The sequence below is a fragment of the Ptychodera flava genome, chromosome 12 (assembly GCF_041260155.1).
Source record: "Ptychodera flava strain L36383 chromosome 12, AS_Pfla_20210202, whole genome shotgun sequence".
NCBI classification, from domain to species: domain Eukaryota; kingdom Metazoa; phylum Hemichordata; class Enteropneusta; family Ptychoderidae; genus Ptychodera; species Ptychodera flava.
In genome coordinates this window covers 3,139,370-3,158,540 of record NC_091939.1, presented here as the reverse complement: position 1 = coordinate 3,158,540, position 19,171 = coordinate 3,139,370, and the positions used below count along the sequence as shown (strand labels likewise).

The following is a 19,171-nucleotide window of genomic DNA, read 5'->3' as shown; positions in this document are numbered from 1 at the left end:
TCATGTTTTACTTTCCAAGATTTTATTCATTTCAACAATTCAAGATTACAACAAGTAACAACACAATTTTACATAATCAAACTTTCTAAGGTAACAAAGGATGAAGAGTGAATAAAATTAACGTTTTCCTGTGGTAAAAATCTTACTTAGGGAGTTGTAATTATTTACGACCTTGGGGGGGAGGAGTCTGGGGAATTTCATAGTATTCTGAAATTTCGAGTAACCCCATGCCAACCAAATGCATTTGAGTAACCCAGTCTCTAACACAGAAATTTTGACTGATCCCTCCCCCCCCCCCCACTTAGACCAGTTAAATACCAAGACATGTATTTGTAACATTTACAAAACTACAGCAATAGTACAGACCTTTCATATCCTGCTGGAATATCATCGGTTACCTCATGACAGTTGAAAAAGATGTGACCGGCAAAAGAAAATTCAAAGTCACAATAAAATGTAGATACAAAAGCTCATGCTGTAACCACTATCCAACCATATAGTATTGTTTACCATACAGTATTGTTTATTTTGGATGGGTATCATGACAAGGTTTCCACTAAGATATCTGACAGGGCAGAATTTGAAAGTACAGGAGAACAGTCAGGAGGCTGGGGGTGGGGCAGTGTCAGAGGAGTTGTACCCTCTCGTGTTGAAAATTTGAGAGATTGATGTGTGCAATAATGCAGTCTGGTGCAATATGAGAGATGTTATCAATTTGTGTAAAACTGTTAGAACACCCAACAGGGGAAAAGTGTGAGAGGCGTGTCCCCTCTGCCACGTCGGAAATTTTGAGAAATTAATGAGTTCAATGATGCAGTCTGGTGCAATATTAGGTGTTTTCTATTTGTTTTTACTAAGTAAAACTGTCAGAACACCCCAGGGGGAGAGGAAGTGACAGGGGGTCGCATTAAGAATTTTGAGAAATTGATGAAATGGTGCAATCTGAGAGGTATTTCAATTCATTTTGTACCAAAAATTGAGCAACCCCCTTCTTTCTTTCCAATTTTGAACAACCTCCTTGTAGCTTTCAATTTTTTGAGTGACTACCCTCACATTCCTCTGACCCCCCCCCAGGCCCTTATGTTAAATTACTCTAAAAGACCCATAAAAATATTCTTGATGGCCTTTAATTTGTGAACAACATGTACAGTAAAAGTGGTCAACTTGATGCAGTCTTGCTGATGCATTTTATGAGGCTTGAACTCACAATATCTACATTACTAATTCGTACTAGCTTAGCAGTCATTAAAACCCCTACAAATAGCGTTTCAACTAGCAGCGGCCTGGTATCTCATGTAGCTGTACTGTGATAATGTTCAAGAGAATCCATAGGATAGCTAGGTGTGTGCCTCAATCAGGCAAACAACAGTTAGCAATAATAACAACAGTAATAAATATCAATTTCTGCAAGTCATTTAAAAATATACCACCAAGGGCACAGTATTGCTCCTATCTGACAAACAAAAAGAGGTATTCCTATTTCCACTTATTCACTCAAAATACTATTGTGTTTGCAAAGAGTTTGAACTTTCATTTTCATGGGCAGAATTCCGTTTTAACAGCCACTTTTCAATTTTGTAGATCAACAATAAAAATTTGATGGTCCTTGCTTGAAATGTTAAGATTTACTCAGAGTTAAGTTATACACAAGTTTGTTTGTGTAAGTAAGTTTGTGTGGTGAAGTTACCTGATATTATCATTCATCACTCATCTTATTCAATCTACACATGATTTCACTCGGCTGCCTTCATCTTTGTGAAGATTTACTTAATTAAGTGATACCATGACAGGTTTTTTTGTTTATGTAACATAATGATTGGAACTGATACAAATAACTGGAGTCTGTTTTATTGGTATGGTGCATCTTGCCATATGCCTTCTTGTGGATTGAAATCCCTCATCAGTGTATGGGGTTTCCTCCATGAAATATTTGCTAAAGTTGATCCACTACATAAAACATAAGCTCACAACTTTTTTCTAGATCATATTTCACTACAAATTGGCATCAAATAAAACTACATTATTTTCAGTGTCTTCAAAATTGATTTACAAGGTATTCCGGGTTGGAATAGGTCATTCAAGCTTGCGGACTAATATATTGGCTCCAAAAACAAAAAATCATTGGTTCCCCCAGTTTGAAAAATGATTTGGCTTAGGTAGTCTCCAGGGATTTTTATAAGAAAATGCAAAGCTATCAGATAAACACCAATGAGACAAAAGCACTTTTTGACCGAAATTGACAAAATTGCTCCAAAAATACAAAATTTTGCATTTTCTCACTGTATAAAAATATCTGACTTAAGTCATCCTAAGGACCTGTATACTGAATATCAAAAAGTCTGACAAGGAGTTTTGAAGAAAAAATAGATCTACAATGACAAAAATAATCTCAAAAATACAAAGTTGCATATCTTGGCACGATTTTACAAAATCTTATTGCTGCCATCCTAAGGGACATGTATAATCAATATTAATGTGTCTGACCAGAACTTTTGAATGATATTTTTGGTTAAATATGACAATAATTGCCTTAAAATTTAAGTTTTAAAATATTTCATAACAATATGAACAAATGTCAATAAGGTTATCCCTGCAGAACAGTATCTTTAGATTTCTGTGGCAATACTAGAGTTTATTTGCTTCTTCAAGCATAACCATTCTTTTCCTTGACATAAGGTAAACTTCAGCCTCCTCCAACAACACAATTGTGATGTAGTCTACAACAAACCTGAGTGAGAAAAATATAGATATACTATTAATACATTTTTGTATATTTCAAATGCTATGCTGACAAGCTAAATATTGATTTTTTAGCAATCTTTTTGTAGTAAAATAACAACTTACAGTGGACAAATATAAATAATGAAAATAATATCAAAAGTAAGCATTACAGGCCCTCTAAATTTTTGAGAGTTGTAATATAATAACTTACACAATTATCCCAAAACCATTCACAGGATACAGCTCATTGTAACTACAAAATGGTACACCAATGTGAGTAGCAACATATGAACATAATACCCTACTTACATTGACGTTTCTTTCACATTCCTCTTCCATCTGTTGTTAAGGCAGTGTCATATCATTCAAAGATACTGTCAAAACAAACAGAAATCCATTATTACATCAGAATGAATAAACACTGTTAACAGACGTTTCATATTAAAAAGTATTCTTTTTTTAATACTCTCTGTTTTCAACAGACATGCCATAAACCTTCAAAGACACAGTTTATGTTTTACTTTGCATATAAAAATGATATTAGTCTTGCAATGGTTATGTATAAGTGGAGCTGACAACAGTTGCCCCAAATGGGCAGTGACACATATGATTTGAATAAAATATCACTTTAACATGGTCGTCATTTCCTTCTTTGGCAGGTTACATCTGAACATATTTTACAGTACATGATCCTCATACAAATTAAAATGCCTCTTATTCAAAATGTAAGAACTTTATTGCCAATCAAAAAAAGTTTTGTTTAACAACATTTAAAGAAAATAATGTGAAAATTTAAGAAAGTTTGACCAAGTCAGTATGGAGTTAAATTGTTTGGAAATCTTGAAATTGGAAGAATAGTGAAGCCAGGAAATTGGGTGATTTGCAAACATTTGCAAAAATTAACACTTCTTTATCAAGCAACCTACGACTGCTTGACAGCCTTGAAGATGAACCCAATAATAATATTTTAATCTTGGTTAACATTTCATTAAATTAAATGAATGTCTACAAAAAAGTGATTTTGGTGCAAAATACCCTGTGTTGGGTGCAGCGCCCCTTAATTAGCAGTTTTATACCACTGCAAAGTCTCTGTGCAACCAGGTGACACATTCTGACTCAGCATGATCTAACAGCAGATTCCTGCATAAAATTTTGATTTGAAAACTTGAATCACTTTTTAATAGCATGAAAAGAGCAAAACATAGGAGAAACTTAGATGACAAAGCCTTATAAGGGAAAGAGAGATGTACCACATGACTCCGTGCAACCAGGTGACACATTGTGACTCAGCATACTCCTAAAGCAGACGACTGCATAAAATTTTGATTTTGAATCACTTTGTAATAGTATAAAAAGAGCAAAACCAATGAGAAAAATTAGCATTCACAGCCTTAGCACAGTAAGAGAGATGCACCAGAGTGTCCGTGCAACCAGGTGACACATGGTGACTCAGCATACTAAAAATGCAGTTCCTGCAAAAAATTTAGATTAGACAACTTAAATCAATTAGTGATAGCATAGAAAGATGAAAACCAATGAGAAAACTTAGAAGTCACAGCCTTAGCACAGTAAGAGAGATGCACCAGAGTGTCCGTGCAACCAGGTGACACATGGTGACTCAGCATACTAAAAATGCAGTTCCTGCAAAATATTTAGATTAGACAACTTAAATCAGTTGGCGATAGCATAGAAAGATGAAAACAAATGAGTAAACTTAGAAGTCACAGCCTTAGCACAGTAAGAGAGATGCACCAGAGTGTCCGTGCACCAGGTGACACATGGTGACTAGCATACTCCAAATGCAGATTCTGCAAAATATTTGATTAGACAACTTAAATTCAGTTGGCGATAGCATAGAAAGATGAACCAATGAGAAAACTTAGAAGTCACAGCCTTAGCACAGTAACAGAGATGCACCAGAGTGTCCGTGCAACCAGGTGACACATGGTGACTCAGCATACTAAAAATGCAGTTCCTGCAAAAAATTTAGATTAGACAACTTAAATCAATTAGTGATAGCATAGAAAGATGAAAACCAATGAGAAAACTTAGAAGTCACAGCCTTAGCACAGTAAGAGAGATGCACCAGAGTGTCCGTGCAACCAGGTGACACATGGTGACTCAGCATACTAAAAATGCAGTTCCTGCAAAATATTTAGATTAGACAACTTAAATCAGTTGGCGATAGCATAGAAAGATGAAAACCAATGAGTAAACTTAGAAGTCACAGCCTTAGCACAGTAAGAGAGATGCACCAGAGTGTCCGTGCAACCAGGTGACACATGGTGACTCAGCATACTAAAATGCAGTTCCTGCAAAATATTTAGATTAGACAACTTAAATCAGTTGGCGATAGCATAGAAAGATGAAAACCAATGAGAAAACTTAGAAGTCACAGCCTTAGCACAGTAGAGAGATGCACCAGAGTGTCCGTGCAACCAGGTGACACATGGTGACTAGCATACTCAAAATGCAGTTCCTGCAAAATATTTAGATTAGACAACTTAAATCAGTTGGCGATAGCATAGAAAGATGAAAACCAATGAGAAAACTTAGAAGTCACAGCCTTAGCACACTAAGAGAGATGCACCAGAGTGTCCGTGCAACCAGGTGACACATGGTGACTAGCATACTCCAAATGCAGATTCTGCAAAAAAATTTGATTAGACAACTTAAATCAGTTGGCGATAGCATAGAAAGATGAAAACCAATGAGAAAACTTAGCATCCACAGCCTTAGCACACTAAGAGAGATGCGCCAGAGTGTCCATGCAACCAGGTTACACATTGTGACTCAGCATACTCAAAATTGCAGTTCCTGCAAATAATTTAATTAGACAATTTAAATCAATTAGTGATAGCATAGAAAGATGAAACCAATGAGAAAACTTAGAAGTCACAGCCTTAGCACAGTAAGAGAGATGCACCAGAGTGTCCGTGCAACCAGGTGACACATGGTGACTAGCATACTCCAAATGCAGATTCTGCAAAAATATTTGATTAGACAACTTAAATTAGTTGGCGATAGCATAGAAAGATGATAAACCACTGGGAAAACTTAGAAGTCACAGCCATAGCACACTAAGAGAGATGCGCCGGAGTGTCCATGCAACCAGGTTTATAATGCTTTGAGCATTTTCGACCGTTGTTACTGAAGCAGTGCCATGAATGCAAAAGCAAGCACAATAGCTTTGTACGGCTTTGGACCATAACGATCAAACACTAAAGTGCTGAATCTGTCGGGTCGATCATGATGACTGATGTATGTAGACACAGTCAGAGGCGAACTGTCATGTAGACCTGGTTTCGTCTGACCTCTGAATTTTAAAGACCCCTGAATTTAAAACCGCCTGCATGCTAACACCAGAGATATATGAGAAATCGTATCCTTGTGTTACAAGCCTACGATCAAGAATAGAACAGACTACTATACTTGTACTCACTTGCTTCGAAATGGCACAAATGAAACGTGCTTTGACAACCAGAGCTAGCACAAGGTATCTAGAATGCAAGGAATTACCCATGCTTGGACTTTCAACTCTGATCTTTGACATCGAAACATATCCAAATATGGGTGTGTCATAGCCAACAACCACATGACATATTTACAACCAGATGAAGGACTCCCAAACGCGCGTACCTCCCTCTATCATTCATAGGCACAGCTGACATGGTACGTGCCTCTGACTCGACGATGCCGATTTTTCAGACTACACACAGAGAATCCCAAACTTTCCACTCAAATGAGTGATTGACAGAAATGTTGCAACACATTTAATGTTAGCGGGCACTCATCTCGTCGGTTGTCGCCTAAGCTCAGTCACGGAGAGTGCTTTCGCAAACATTTTACTATTAGCCAAACAGCTTGAGCGGAGATACCCCTATTTGCATATTTTATATTAGAATTTCGTTCAAATGGAAGTGATGAGGGCGCTGTTCTACTTGACCGTTAGTGTGATTTTTCCTGTTTTTGGGGGGCAATTTCAGCCCATTTTTTCCCAACAACGATGTCAGAGACGTTTCTATGGTCATATAAAGCAGTTAAGTTTGTGCCTATGAATTTTTATCAACTTCTACGGCTTACTTTTGGTGCTATGTGTGTATTGTCGATCTATGGCTCGCTAAACATAGGCCTACTTTTGGGCTGCCGCAACTACATGCACAGCTGACTCTTGTGAATATTTTTACATAGTTAGACAGTCTAATCATTATTGAAGACCCCTAACTTAGTTTTATTCTTGTTCACGCCCTGCAAATCACTGCTTTGGCCTCGTAGGTCGTACACCGTCCCGCCATCAGAAGACAAGATGGCCGCTTAGAGTGAGGAACGTGTTGCACTCCGCTGACGCCTTGCTCACGTTTACAAATTGTTTAGGCCCAAAGATTGCACAATATCACATATTTTACTGTTGTCACTACTCCATGATCCAACTTATGTCATATTTATATTTGATGCTTGGGTTACAATTTCGCGGTAGTCCTCGTAGGCATGGCTACCAATATTCCATTGGGTAACCGGAGAAGTCGGGCAGTTGCGAACTCGGCCAGCGCCGATGGTGCCGACCAACTCGGCCAGTGCAGTGGGACTCGGCCAGGAGAAGTCTGCCACTCTCAACAAAGCAATATGATTGCATACGCATTCTCTTCACAGTTGAATATGCCAAACAATTTTAACTTTTTACTACCATAGTTTTTGTTATTTTGTCGGTTTAATACTACCGGGTACTACGAACATTCAGAAAACAACTCAAAGTCGAAGAGTTCCCACGTCCACCCTGCAAAACATGTACGGTCTGCCTCCGTGTTTCTGCAGATCGCGCGCGTACCGTATTAAAGTTCAGGCAAACATTATGCCATTTCTTCAATAAAATTCATGGCTTGATGACTGTTAACTAAGTTGCTTCGCCATCTCCTATGACTTTTTAACGAACTTCAAGTGTAACTATGACGAAGACTGCAAAACTCGCTACCACGATCGCGATACACCGCCATCTTTAATTTTACCCAATGTGTGTATATCATACGTGCGTTGAACTGTGATCTGTGAAGTTTGCAAACATTACGCTCATCTTATGAATGACATTTAGATCGCTTTCGTATATAACTTAAGTGAGACTTCAGAAAAAGAAACACTAATATGGAGCATATATTGTAATAGGGTGCATACTGTACTGGCCGACTTCTCTTGTATTCGGTCATTGTCAACTGTCAGTGTCTGTCTGTTTGGAGTCGATGCAGGATGTGGTGGTCGGACATTCCCACGCCTGATTTTACTGACCCCTCAGCCTTTCAAGATAATAATATCTTGTAAGAGTGGATTTGAGTGACCGTGATTTGTCACAGTTTTCCTTTTCACTGGTAACGGGTAGTATATCACTGTTCAGTTACCATGTTTCAACTCGTCAATGTTGACTGAAGTCCGATAGCATAAAGGCGAGTTTCAGTGCCATAGCGTTGTACGCTGTGCACGCGTACACTGGGCTGTACGATCGGCCTTGTACGGTAACACTAACAGCGCATACATGGCATCATGAAATCATGCCGCAAATATAGGCGCACTGTCAGAAATTCACGAAACTTGTCACAAGCGTTGTTCAATAGCAAGTGGTTTGACACAACAAGTATTATTTTTGTTCAAGACCTGTATCAGTGTGTTTCGGGTCACAGTCTAAAAATAGCACACAGCTGAGAGGTATAAACCATCATTGCAACGTACGAATTCAGTTGTCAATTATCATTAGTATTTATTTCTATCATGCATAGATACGATGAAATACTCTCAAAAGTGTACATTACCTCATAGCATGTTCAATTTCGCATTAAATAATCATATTTGTGAGCTTTCGAGCCCATTTTCACGACCAAGTCGCTCGAACGACGTGTATTCCAACATATTGCTTGTTTACATTCAGAACGAGGCTCTGCAGCCTATTGAATTATGCAAATTTCTATACGTCCGCTCAAGCTGAAAGTAACTAAATTCTTTGTTTTGCGTCCCCACCCGCTTAGGTTTTTAAGGTTTTCATGAAAAACACACACTGTGGATTTGAATAGGAAATTTTAGGACATACCCGCTTAGCTTTTCTGAACTAAATTTTTTATACATTTTTTATTTGCTGCAATCAAATTACATTGTGTTAATTTTCTTGTGTGTGTTTTTCAGCCACTTAGATGCCTACCTTTTCCCATTTAGAGTGGACGCAAAACAAAGAATTTAATTACTTTGGTCTTATCGCTTGCGTATAGAGAATCGTTGAATCATATTATATCTACAGTTCCCTAACAATCAAAATTTCATTAGTGAAGTCCTTTGCTCTTCAATAGGCGGTGGGTTAAAAGCGAACTAGACTACGAAATGACCTGTGTCAAAAACGATGGTTGCCCCTTACGTCGCGCAAACGCTGTGCATTTACTCCGGGCGAAAATTTGAAGTTTTCATTGAAATAAATAGTATGGAATCCAGCCATGTGTGTCAATTTGCAGAACGTTTTTTATTTATTATTGACTGATCACGCAGTAGTACTAGCTAGTGGAGCGGGGGTGTGCCAAGTTGACGTATCCAGCATGACTTAAATTCAACCAGGAGAGGTTAGCCGTTCCAGTTGGGATAGAGAAAAAACACAAGATGGCGTCAGACACAGGAGAAGGTAAGGCACATTACCGGGCAACAGAACTGGTGTGCAACATAATGTTAATGATAATTTCCCTTAAATCACGTATCCTCGAAGAATAGCGGAGCAACTAACTTCTTCGCAATTATGAGATAGCAACACCGACGTTACGTTGGGCTTATAACGGTCGACAGCCGAATGTCAATAGCAGTTCAAGTCGAAACGCAAGATCAGTGCATGCAAGGGCTGTATCGATATAGCCTAATGAAGCATTGGCAGAATAAGAAATATGTTCTAGATGTTAATAAATGCGTTTATGCTAAAATTGTCTCTCTTGATTTATGCTTTATTGTCATTTTTCAATGTAAGGAAAATACGTTTGGACTAGTTTAGGAAAGTGGAGTGTGTATCATTCTATCTATCTATCTATCTATCTATCTTTACGCGTTGTCCTTATAGTTAAAGTAGTCGGGTAATTTAAGAAAGTAGACGGTTGGAGATTCTATCAATCTATTATATATATATATATATATATATATATATATATATATATATATATATAATATATATATATATATATATATAACGCAATAATACACATAAATTCACACTGATGAGTTGCCTGTAATCTATAATATAATACAACATCACTGCGGGGCCAATTAGTCCGTGGGCTGGAGGGTCCCACCGTGCACCCCCCATAACCTACTACATGGGTATTTTTTTGTTCTTTGGGATCTGCTGAACTAGAAAAAAGATGTTAACATTGGATATTTTGGGATGCACTACCTGTCTGCACTGGTTTTTGATTCGTATGTACCACAAAAATGGCGAAAAATGGGTAGGGGTAGGGGGTACTATATCCTCCCCTAAATTGAGTAAACTAGCATGAAATAGCACAAACCTTACATTTTTGGAAAGCTCAGATACTGCTCTTTCTGAGGAATACCAACTTTAGCAAAATTAATTTGTGTACATAGAATAGGACGACTTTAAATTGAATTTTTTTGACAATTTTGAATTTTTTACCCAAAATACTATGTAACAATTGTGATTTACTTTTTATTAAGCAAAATTTTCACAACTTTTTGTGTTTAAATTATTTATTCCGACATATTAAACAAGAAAAAAAGTGTTAACATCAGATATTTAACTATACACTACTTCTCTGGCGTCAATTTTGAATTGCGTGTATCTGTATGGGGTGTGCAAAAGCTAGGGGTAGGGGTACAACATTCTTTCCTTGATGAAGTAAACTGGCTTGAAATGCCATATACCTTATAGTTTTAGAAAGCTTAGATACTGGTCTTTCTAAAATGCATAAAGTTTTAGTAAAAAATATGACGTCATAGAATTGGATAACTTTAAATCGATTTTTTCTGGTAATTCAGCAATTTTAACCGGAAGAAAATACGATAACTATTGTTTCCTCCCAATGAAGCAATCAAACAGATTTATGGATGTTATTTACTAATTGCAATGTGCTGAAGAAGAAAATAAATGTCAAAATTGGGTATTTACAATGAATTATTGTCTCTACTCACTAAAATTGCAAGTTTTGCTACATTGGTATATCGTGAATGGGCATTTTATTGTTATGCAATGAACTAATGCACAGGCTTAAAAAGAAGACTTTAAAACGCACACACATAGTCATATTGCCATTTTCTCCTAAAGTAAATAGATTGTTGATGACTGTCTATTTTTATAATTTACTTTTTAAATATTTTTTTATAAAATAATTTTGATAAGACGTATTTGGAAAATTGTCTATGCCTCCTTGTCTTACTTATACAGCAAGCATTACTAACAATCTATTAGGCCGTGGGCTAAAGGGGGCGTCTACGTGCACCTCCCCCCCCCCCCAACCGCACAGGATAACAAACCTGTATTTTTTAGAAGCCTTGGGATCCCTAGAATAAGAAATAGGATTTTAACAGACAAAATATAGGGACTCAATAGCTGTTACGGTCATGTTTTGAAGGGTACCGCAAAATCACGATTTTGTGACCCACATGGATTTTTGTCAAACCTGTCTTCATGTACGTCATCTGCTGAGCTTACTGTTTAACATGACCTGGCTTAAGGGGTATCATTAGAAAGGTGATTTATTCTTCTTGAAAATGGTATATAGCAATATGCAATATCTTCTATAGTTTTCATGAAATAGGGCCATAATTTACCCCATACCCCAAAGTTTATGTCGCAAATTACTGTCAAAACTAATCTAAATTCCACCAATTATTTACCTAACATAATACAAAAGGCAATCTGTGTATTAACTTTGTGTTATTTGCTACAGGTACATGTTAGAAACTTGAAATAAACTTTTGACAGAAAAAATATTGGGATCCTGTAGCTGTAATAGTCATATTTTGAAGGGTTCCGCAAAATCACAGTATTACTGAATCACATTCGTTTTTGTTAAACCTGTCTTCTTGTAAGTCTTCTGCTGAGCTTATTGTGAACATAAAGAGGCATATGCAGTATCATTTAAAAGTTAATTTACTTTTCTTTAAAATGATATATTGCAATATGCAATATCTTCTACAGTTTTCATGAAATGAGACCAAAACTTACCCCATACCCAAAGTTTCATGTCGCAAGTTACAGTAAAAAAAATGTCAAATTCTACCAATTATTTTCCTAGACTTTTGTTAGACTTTTAACAGACAAAATATTGGGATTGAATGACTGTTACTTGCATGTTTTGAAGGGTACCGTGAAGTCAGAGTATTACTGACTCGCATATGTCTTTGTTAAATTTGTCGTCTTGTAAGTAAGACAAGGAGGCATAGACAATTTTCCAAATACGTCTTATCAAAATTATTTTATAAAAATATATTTAAAAAGTAAATTATAAAAATAGACAGTCATCAACAATCTATTTACTTTAGGAGAAAATGGCAATATGACTATGTGTGTGCGTTTTAAAGTCTTCTTTTTAAGGTTGTGCATTAGTTCATTGCATAACAATAAAATGCCCATTCACGATATACCATTGTAGCAAAACTTGCAATTTTAGTGAGTAGAGACAATAATGCATTGTAAATACCAAATTTTGACATTTATTTTCTTCTTCAGCACATTGCAATTAGTAAATAACATCCATAAATCTGTTTGATTGCTTCATTGGGAGGAAACAATAGTTATCGTATTTTCTTCCGGTTAAAATTGCTGAATTACCAGAAAAAATCGATTTAAAGTTATCCAATTTTATGACGTCATATTTTTTACTAAAACCTTATGCATTTTAGAAAGACCAGTATCTAAGCTTTCTAAAACTATAAGGTATATGGCATTTCAAGCCAGTTTACTTCATCAAGGAAAGAATGTTGTACCCCTACCCCTAGCTTTTGTACACCCCATACAGATACACGCAATTCAAAATTGACGCCAGAGAAGTAGTGTATAGTTAAATATCTGATGTTAACACTTTTTTTCTTGTTTAATATGTCGGAATAAATAATTTAAACACAAAAAGTTGTGAAAATTTTGCTTAATAAAAAGTAAATCACAATTGTTACATGGTATTTTGGGTAAAAATTTTCAAAATTGTCAAAAAAATTCAATTTAAAGTCGTCCTATTCTATGTACACAAATTAATTTTGCTAAAGTTGGTATTCCTCAGAAAGAGCAGTATCTGAGCTTTCCAAAAATGTAAGGTTTGTGCTATTTCATGCTAGTTTACTCAATTTAGGGGAGGATATAGTACCCCCTACCCCTACCCATTTTTCGCCATTTTTTGCGGTACATACAAATCAAAAACCAGTGCAGACAGGTAGTGCATCCCAAAATATCCAATGTTAACATCTTTTTTCTAGTTCAGCAGATCCCAAAGAACAAAAAAATACCTATGTAGTAGGTTTATGGGGGGGGGGGGGGTGCACGGTGGGCCCCTCCAGCCCACGGACTACAAAGGCCCCCCATTTTGTTTCATATTAGCGTGTCACTTTTTCGCCGCACATACGTCGTGTACGCGTACAGTGAGTCAAATCCGCCTTTGACGCTATGTATTAAATTTCGCCAAATTTCCACGCTGCACAGCTTAATATTGATGGAAGAGTTGCAGATTCAATTTCCTCATATGTTGACCTTTCCATTATGATATTTTGGCAATAATTTCATGAAGGAATTATGAAAATACATATGCGATAATTATTCATATGCAAAAATAGGTGAAAACACAGTCAACAGCCAAACGATCGTTAACTCGTCATTTCATAAAAATAAGAGGGAAACTCAAAAAAGTAAAACGATAGAGTTTAATTAACCTTCATGAGATGTGCTATTTCAAATATCGTAAGAAATTACAGCGAAATGAAAAAGTTAAACCAATGGTTTTTTCAGATGTATTTTTCATTTTACGACGCGGCGAATAAGCTTGATTTCCGTAGAAAACAATGGCGTGTAATACACCGAACAGATTGCACACTTCTCGTCGGTTCAAATTCCTCAATTTTGCACGAATAATGATGAAAATTGACAAGGTGATCCTTTGATTAATATACAAAATTCCTATCGTTTTAGATTTTTGAATTTCTTCACGAAAATTGTTTTTATTTAAATTTTATTTATTCCGATCACTGAAATATACTGTTGCCGTCATAATTTGGCGAGCTGACGGCGTACGCGTGTACATATGCAGAACACGGGCCTTAAATTGACGCATTTTAATCAGTATGCGTCTCGTAAGATGTACAGACCAAATGCATGTCATGTTGTTGTAATTTATACCAAATTTTGGCGAAAATCAACGATGAAAATTCCAGTAAATTTGAAAAATAACACAGAAGAACGGAGGCGAACGGAAGCAGACTCTCCACTGTAATCGTGCAGTGAACGTTATCGATCGATATCCTTTTATCGGAAATTGATACATTGTTGTCGTGCTCACTCGCAGGTCATATTCAGCTCACAATGGCGCCAAACTTGCAAAGAGCGCCAAAATGTGAACGCATCGCCAAAACTGTAAAAAAGTGTCGACGATTCAATCTAAGTACAAGAAACTAACGGATACGTTGATTTTATGTTATCTAAGTCAATATATACGGGTTATGTGGACATATTAATGATTTGACCTCGACACATGAGCCCGTACGCCACCAGATTTCGATCGATATTCTATTGAAAATAAATTGATACAATGTTCGCTGTCGTCACTAGCAACCGGCCGAAAGCGCTCTCAGGTAGAATATATGCTTCGCGGAATACGAAACAATCAGGCATACATTTGCCCGCAGTGAAAATCTGTAGCGCTCGAACACATGTTCTGTTTGTGTGTCAGTTCAGTTCGCGTTTCGCTTCCGCAGTCCAATGTTTATCCTGGCGATAAGGATTAACGATATTCGTCCTATAAAGGAAGTTGTACACTCACTTCTACAAAGAGTAAAATGAAGTCGGTGTGCTCTGGAAAACAAGGCTGCTTATGTGCCCCAAAAGGTCTAAGCCCCGTCTAAGCATGTTGACGTCATCTTAGATGACATCGGGTAGGCTAGATGACATCAACGCGATGTAACCAGTGCGATCAGTGGTTTCCGCCCAGCAATGCTGAAATAAACTAACCTGCTTGGCTAAGGTAACTTCGTCCTCTGTTAATATTATAGACATAGCCTCCGTCACGTAGCTTTACGATATTCATACATAACGAACAAGACACGTGATTGAGCGGTCAAGTCTGATCGGCTATTTTTTTAGAATCTAAGTTACTGTAGTTATGTGTTACTTGTGCAGTAATCTGAATCTGAATAGTTGTACTGGAACAGCAAGCGCTACAACAGAATACATTTTCTTAAATGTTCGGAGACTCGGTATATGAAGGCATTATTTTGAATTTCGTTCATCGAAGTGAGAGTACAAGGCTACAAATCGGATGTCTTGTTTTAGACTTTTTACTCACTCCAATTTTACCATTTAATTTATTTTATCATCCAAGGGGGTGGGGATAGCCAATTTAAAGGAAAAGACACCAATCACAACGCCCTAGAACCCTATCCTGATCCTTTGAGAGGCAGTCCGCTAATCTGGTGGCACCTGTGTTTTGAGACGTAACATTAAAGAATACTGTACTTTTTGACTTAAGCAGTTCAAACTACGATAATTCGACAAATGCTATTCCTCAAACAGTTAGGGAGCTTATTAAAACGGATGTACATGTATAACTATTTTCTGTATTGTATCAGGTACGTGATGATATATTTATCAAGAGAGCAAGGAACTTCGTAGTAAACAATTTTGCCGGTTTTGATACAGACATTGAAACATAGTAAAATTCACTCAGTATCCTCAAGCAGTGAGATGCAACAAAGCAAAACATATCACTGCCAAACAAAATAGGGACAGTGTGAAGCCAGATGTGGTGTGTAGTCATCGCGTCATTATATATTGATATGTGTGTTTGATAGCCAGGCAGATGTTGAACAGTTAGTGCATGGGGGGGTCTCTCTCTTTAAACAGAAATGTTTGAAAATTAGATTATGAAATAGTGCGATTTGGTCAAACTGAGAACAACTTTACACTTCCTTACATGTAGTTTTTAATAACCAATTTCATTTATAATTGTTTGCATGATCCACCTTCACGTTCATCATTTTTGACCGACCAACCTCCCATTCTCCTGATCAGGCAGTTAATAATGATTAGTCCCCAGACTCCCTTACCGGAGCTGCTCCATTGGCCAAGCAGAGGACGCAATACACCAACTGGGAATTTATTGCAACCAACCATTAGGGAAGCTATCGTCGACGTCAGTCATCTGACCTGTCTCCTGCGTTAGCCTGATTGAATATTCATGAATTCGGAAAGGGGTTTTTCAGGAACACAGTCGTGGGCTAAGCAGTTGCACTATAGGTAAATATTCATGTAGGTTTACACGGCAAATCAAAGATCTAGGGCGAGGTCATAAGGTTATCTTACGAGGCGTGTTAACTTTGAATGCATGTGTTGCCGGACTGTTGTCTGAGATTAATCATGCCGCGGCACGCCCATCACTGTAACGATGCAAAACAACACAATACTATTACATCGATCTGTATCGCTGATTCATAAACAATCACCAAAGAAGATTAAGTGATTGAAATATTTCTATCAGACCTTCACTATATATCTAGGTTTCATCAGTTGATATTTTTTATAACTTGAAAGTTGCATAATTCGAATAAATAGACACACTGAACTCTAAAGAGAAGCGTATGTGAAAAAAAAGAGATTGAAAGTACAAGCAATAGATGAACCTTCCACCACGTGAACGCCTTGCCCTCACATCAGTTGCGAAATCGAAGTTCTCTTCTCATGTAATAACATCAAATAGTGAATAGTGCAGGATCAAGCTTCTTCGAATCAATTTACAGAATCTTCTTATTAAAGGAAAAACAAGAGCAACTTATATTCAAGGAACGGTCAAAACATGTCGCGAAATGTCGGCACGAAGTTTACTTCATGAACTACAGCGGCGACCCCTGAGACAATGGAACCGACTGCCACATACGAACACCTTTCCTACCAAGGTGCCACCGAATACAGTGTGCCAGTAGCAAGGATTCCTCTGTTGTCTGATGATAGCACAGAGCATGCAACTCAGAGACACAATTCAGTTACTTTATCACTCCAGTCAATTACCAGTTGCAGGGGCTCTTCCATTTTAAATACCTTTCCTATAATCAGCCTTTTGTGAGAACAACCCTTATCTTATAGAGTCATCTGCAACAAGCTGCGCTTGATCACTCGACCTTTGACACCTAGAGAGCGCCCTCAACTGATTACGCTGATGGCAGTGATACTTGCTGGTCTAATCACAGGGGGCAGATGAAAGTTCTCTGGGTGGGGAGGAGGTTTTCTTTGTGCAACGGTTTACCTTTAATATTTGATTTTATTAATTTCGACTGTGATATTTCAAATAAAGCTTTCGACTCCAAACTGTCTGACTGTGTTTCCAATTCCTTATCTCCTCTTCAACCAGTACACATACCACTCTAATTGCTGCACAAACATTGCCAACTTGTTAATGACTGAGCGTATCAGCGGATTAGCTTATTAAGTCAACACCACAGCCGTCCCACACATATTTTAATGCGTGTGGGACGGCTGTGGTGTTGACTCAATCACTTAATCCGCTGATACCGACAGCGGATTAGCAAGTTAGCAATGTTTTCGGAGCAATTACAGTGGCGTATACACAAGTTGGAGAGGAGATAAGGACTTGTCGGTAATATAGGCTAAAGCAGTCAGACGGTGTGGAGTCGAAATCTGTATTTGAAATACCACAGTCAAAATTAATAAAATTACTTGTGGTAATAAGAAAGCAGTCAGACGGTTTGGACTTGAACTTTATTTGAAATATCACAGTCAAAATTAATAAAATAAAATAAGGTAAACCGTTGCACAAAAAACCTCCCTTCCACCCCAGGGGACTGATTTCTTTCCCCTATGGTCTAATATGATGACAGCCCAAATCTGTTTTGTTAGCCGTAACAAGCATATTGTCCTGAACTCACTGGCAAACCCTAGATGACACTTGACCACGGCCACCTGTGGGACTACGTGTAGAATAACTCTGTCTCTCTCTGTCTCTCTCTCTGTCTCTCTCTCTGTCTCTGTCTCTGTCTCTGTCTCTCTCTGATATGAAAGGCAACTGCAGAATCTCTTCTGTTTTCATAAATGGTGGGAAAAATCATCACCATTCAGCCGGCAGACAAGTATATATTATATGTAGTCTTGACATATGTGTGTAAACACCTGGAGATTTTCATAAAAACAAAACATGAAAGACGAAGAAGATTTGCTCATTGTGTGTCACTCTCAATTGAATGTAAACATGTTACATTGATAATAGGCAAATAAAAGCCCGACCTTTCATGAGGAATTCTAATTGGACAAAACTCTTACGTATAAATTCTTTCGTGTCTATAACTCAAAATTCGAGACAAATTTGTAAGGATGTTTACCTTTGTCCAATACAGTTAGGTATTTCAAAAACAGTTAAGGTAGTATGCATTTCGAAAGTGAAAGACAAACTTTTGCTTAAACTCTCATAAAAATCTTTCAGCCATTCTCTTATAAAGTCAAGAATAAAAATTCGGGGTCACGTTACCGGAGAAACAAATTACCCAAGATTTACCGATATTTGAAATTCAAGAAAACTATATACGAATATAGAATGTTCGATTTCAGAAAAACTAAGTGGAACCACTTTCATTGAAAATAAAGAATAAAAGTCAGGATCCCTCGTGCAAATTTTGGTACAAGAGAAACAAATTTAGAGGTTATAAACGGCAAAGCGAGGGTATTTGGTTGCGGATATAAGACCTCTGGGGTGAAAATTAGCATATTTGGCGGGAAATAATCACCGAGCGAAGCGTGACCGAGCAATGACCCCTGTCAGAACTAGGTCTTATATCCGCAACCAAATACCCTCGCTTGCCGTTTATAACCTCATTATAATATGCTAAAGTTAAAAACAAGTGGGCAGTTTCGTTATTTAGGGTCGAAGTTGGAACGAGAGTTCAGGAGCGCTCAGCCTCATACAAACTCTAAAAAAGAACGTTTCAGAACGCGCGCGCGTGCACAGTTGAATTCATAAAATACGGTTACGCAACGCATCGATATCGCGATCAGACATCGAACTTGAAGAATTTTACTGATAAAAAAAACGCTCAAAAAACTTTAAAAACTCATGTTGTTGTTACATAGCCTCCGCTCCTTACAGAAACTCTTCATTTGTTGGTTCGTCAAGCTGCACTAGACTAAAATTTAACAATCAAAATCAATCTGAAGCTATAGACTTGTTCAACATTATGGCGCGTTGAGCTCTCAAGTTGGCGTTCGAAATTTGCGCGAGCTCAA

General features: G+C 37.4%; 1 long non-coding RNA gene across 2 annotated transcripts; it reads right to left on the bottom strand.

Moving 5' to 3' along the window:
- On the bottom strand, positions 1-6,188 carry LOC139144719 (uncharacterized). 2 transcript variants are annotated; one of them, XR_011554843.1, is made up of 3 exons: positions 6,164-6,188; positions 3,031-3,095; positions 1-2,728 (listed from the first exon to the last, which is right to left on the bottom strand). It is a non-coding gene; the product is annotated as an uncharacterized lncRNA (long non-coding RNA). The 2 variants fall into 2 exon arrangements; XR_011554842.1 differs by lacking the exon at positions 6,164-6,188 and having other exon boundaries at positions 3,031-3,210.
- Positions 6,189-19,171: the final 12,983 nt, after the last annotated feature.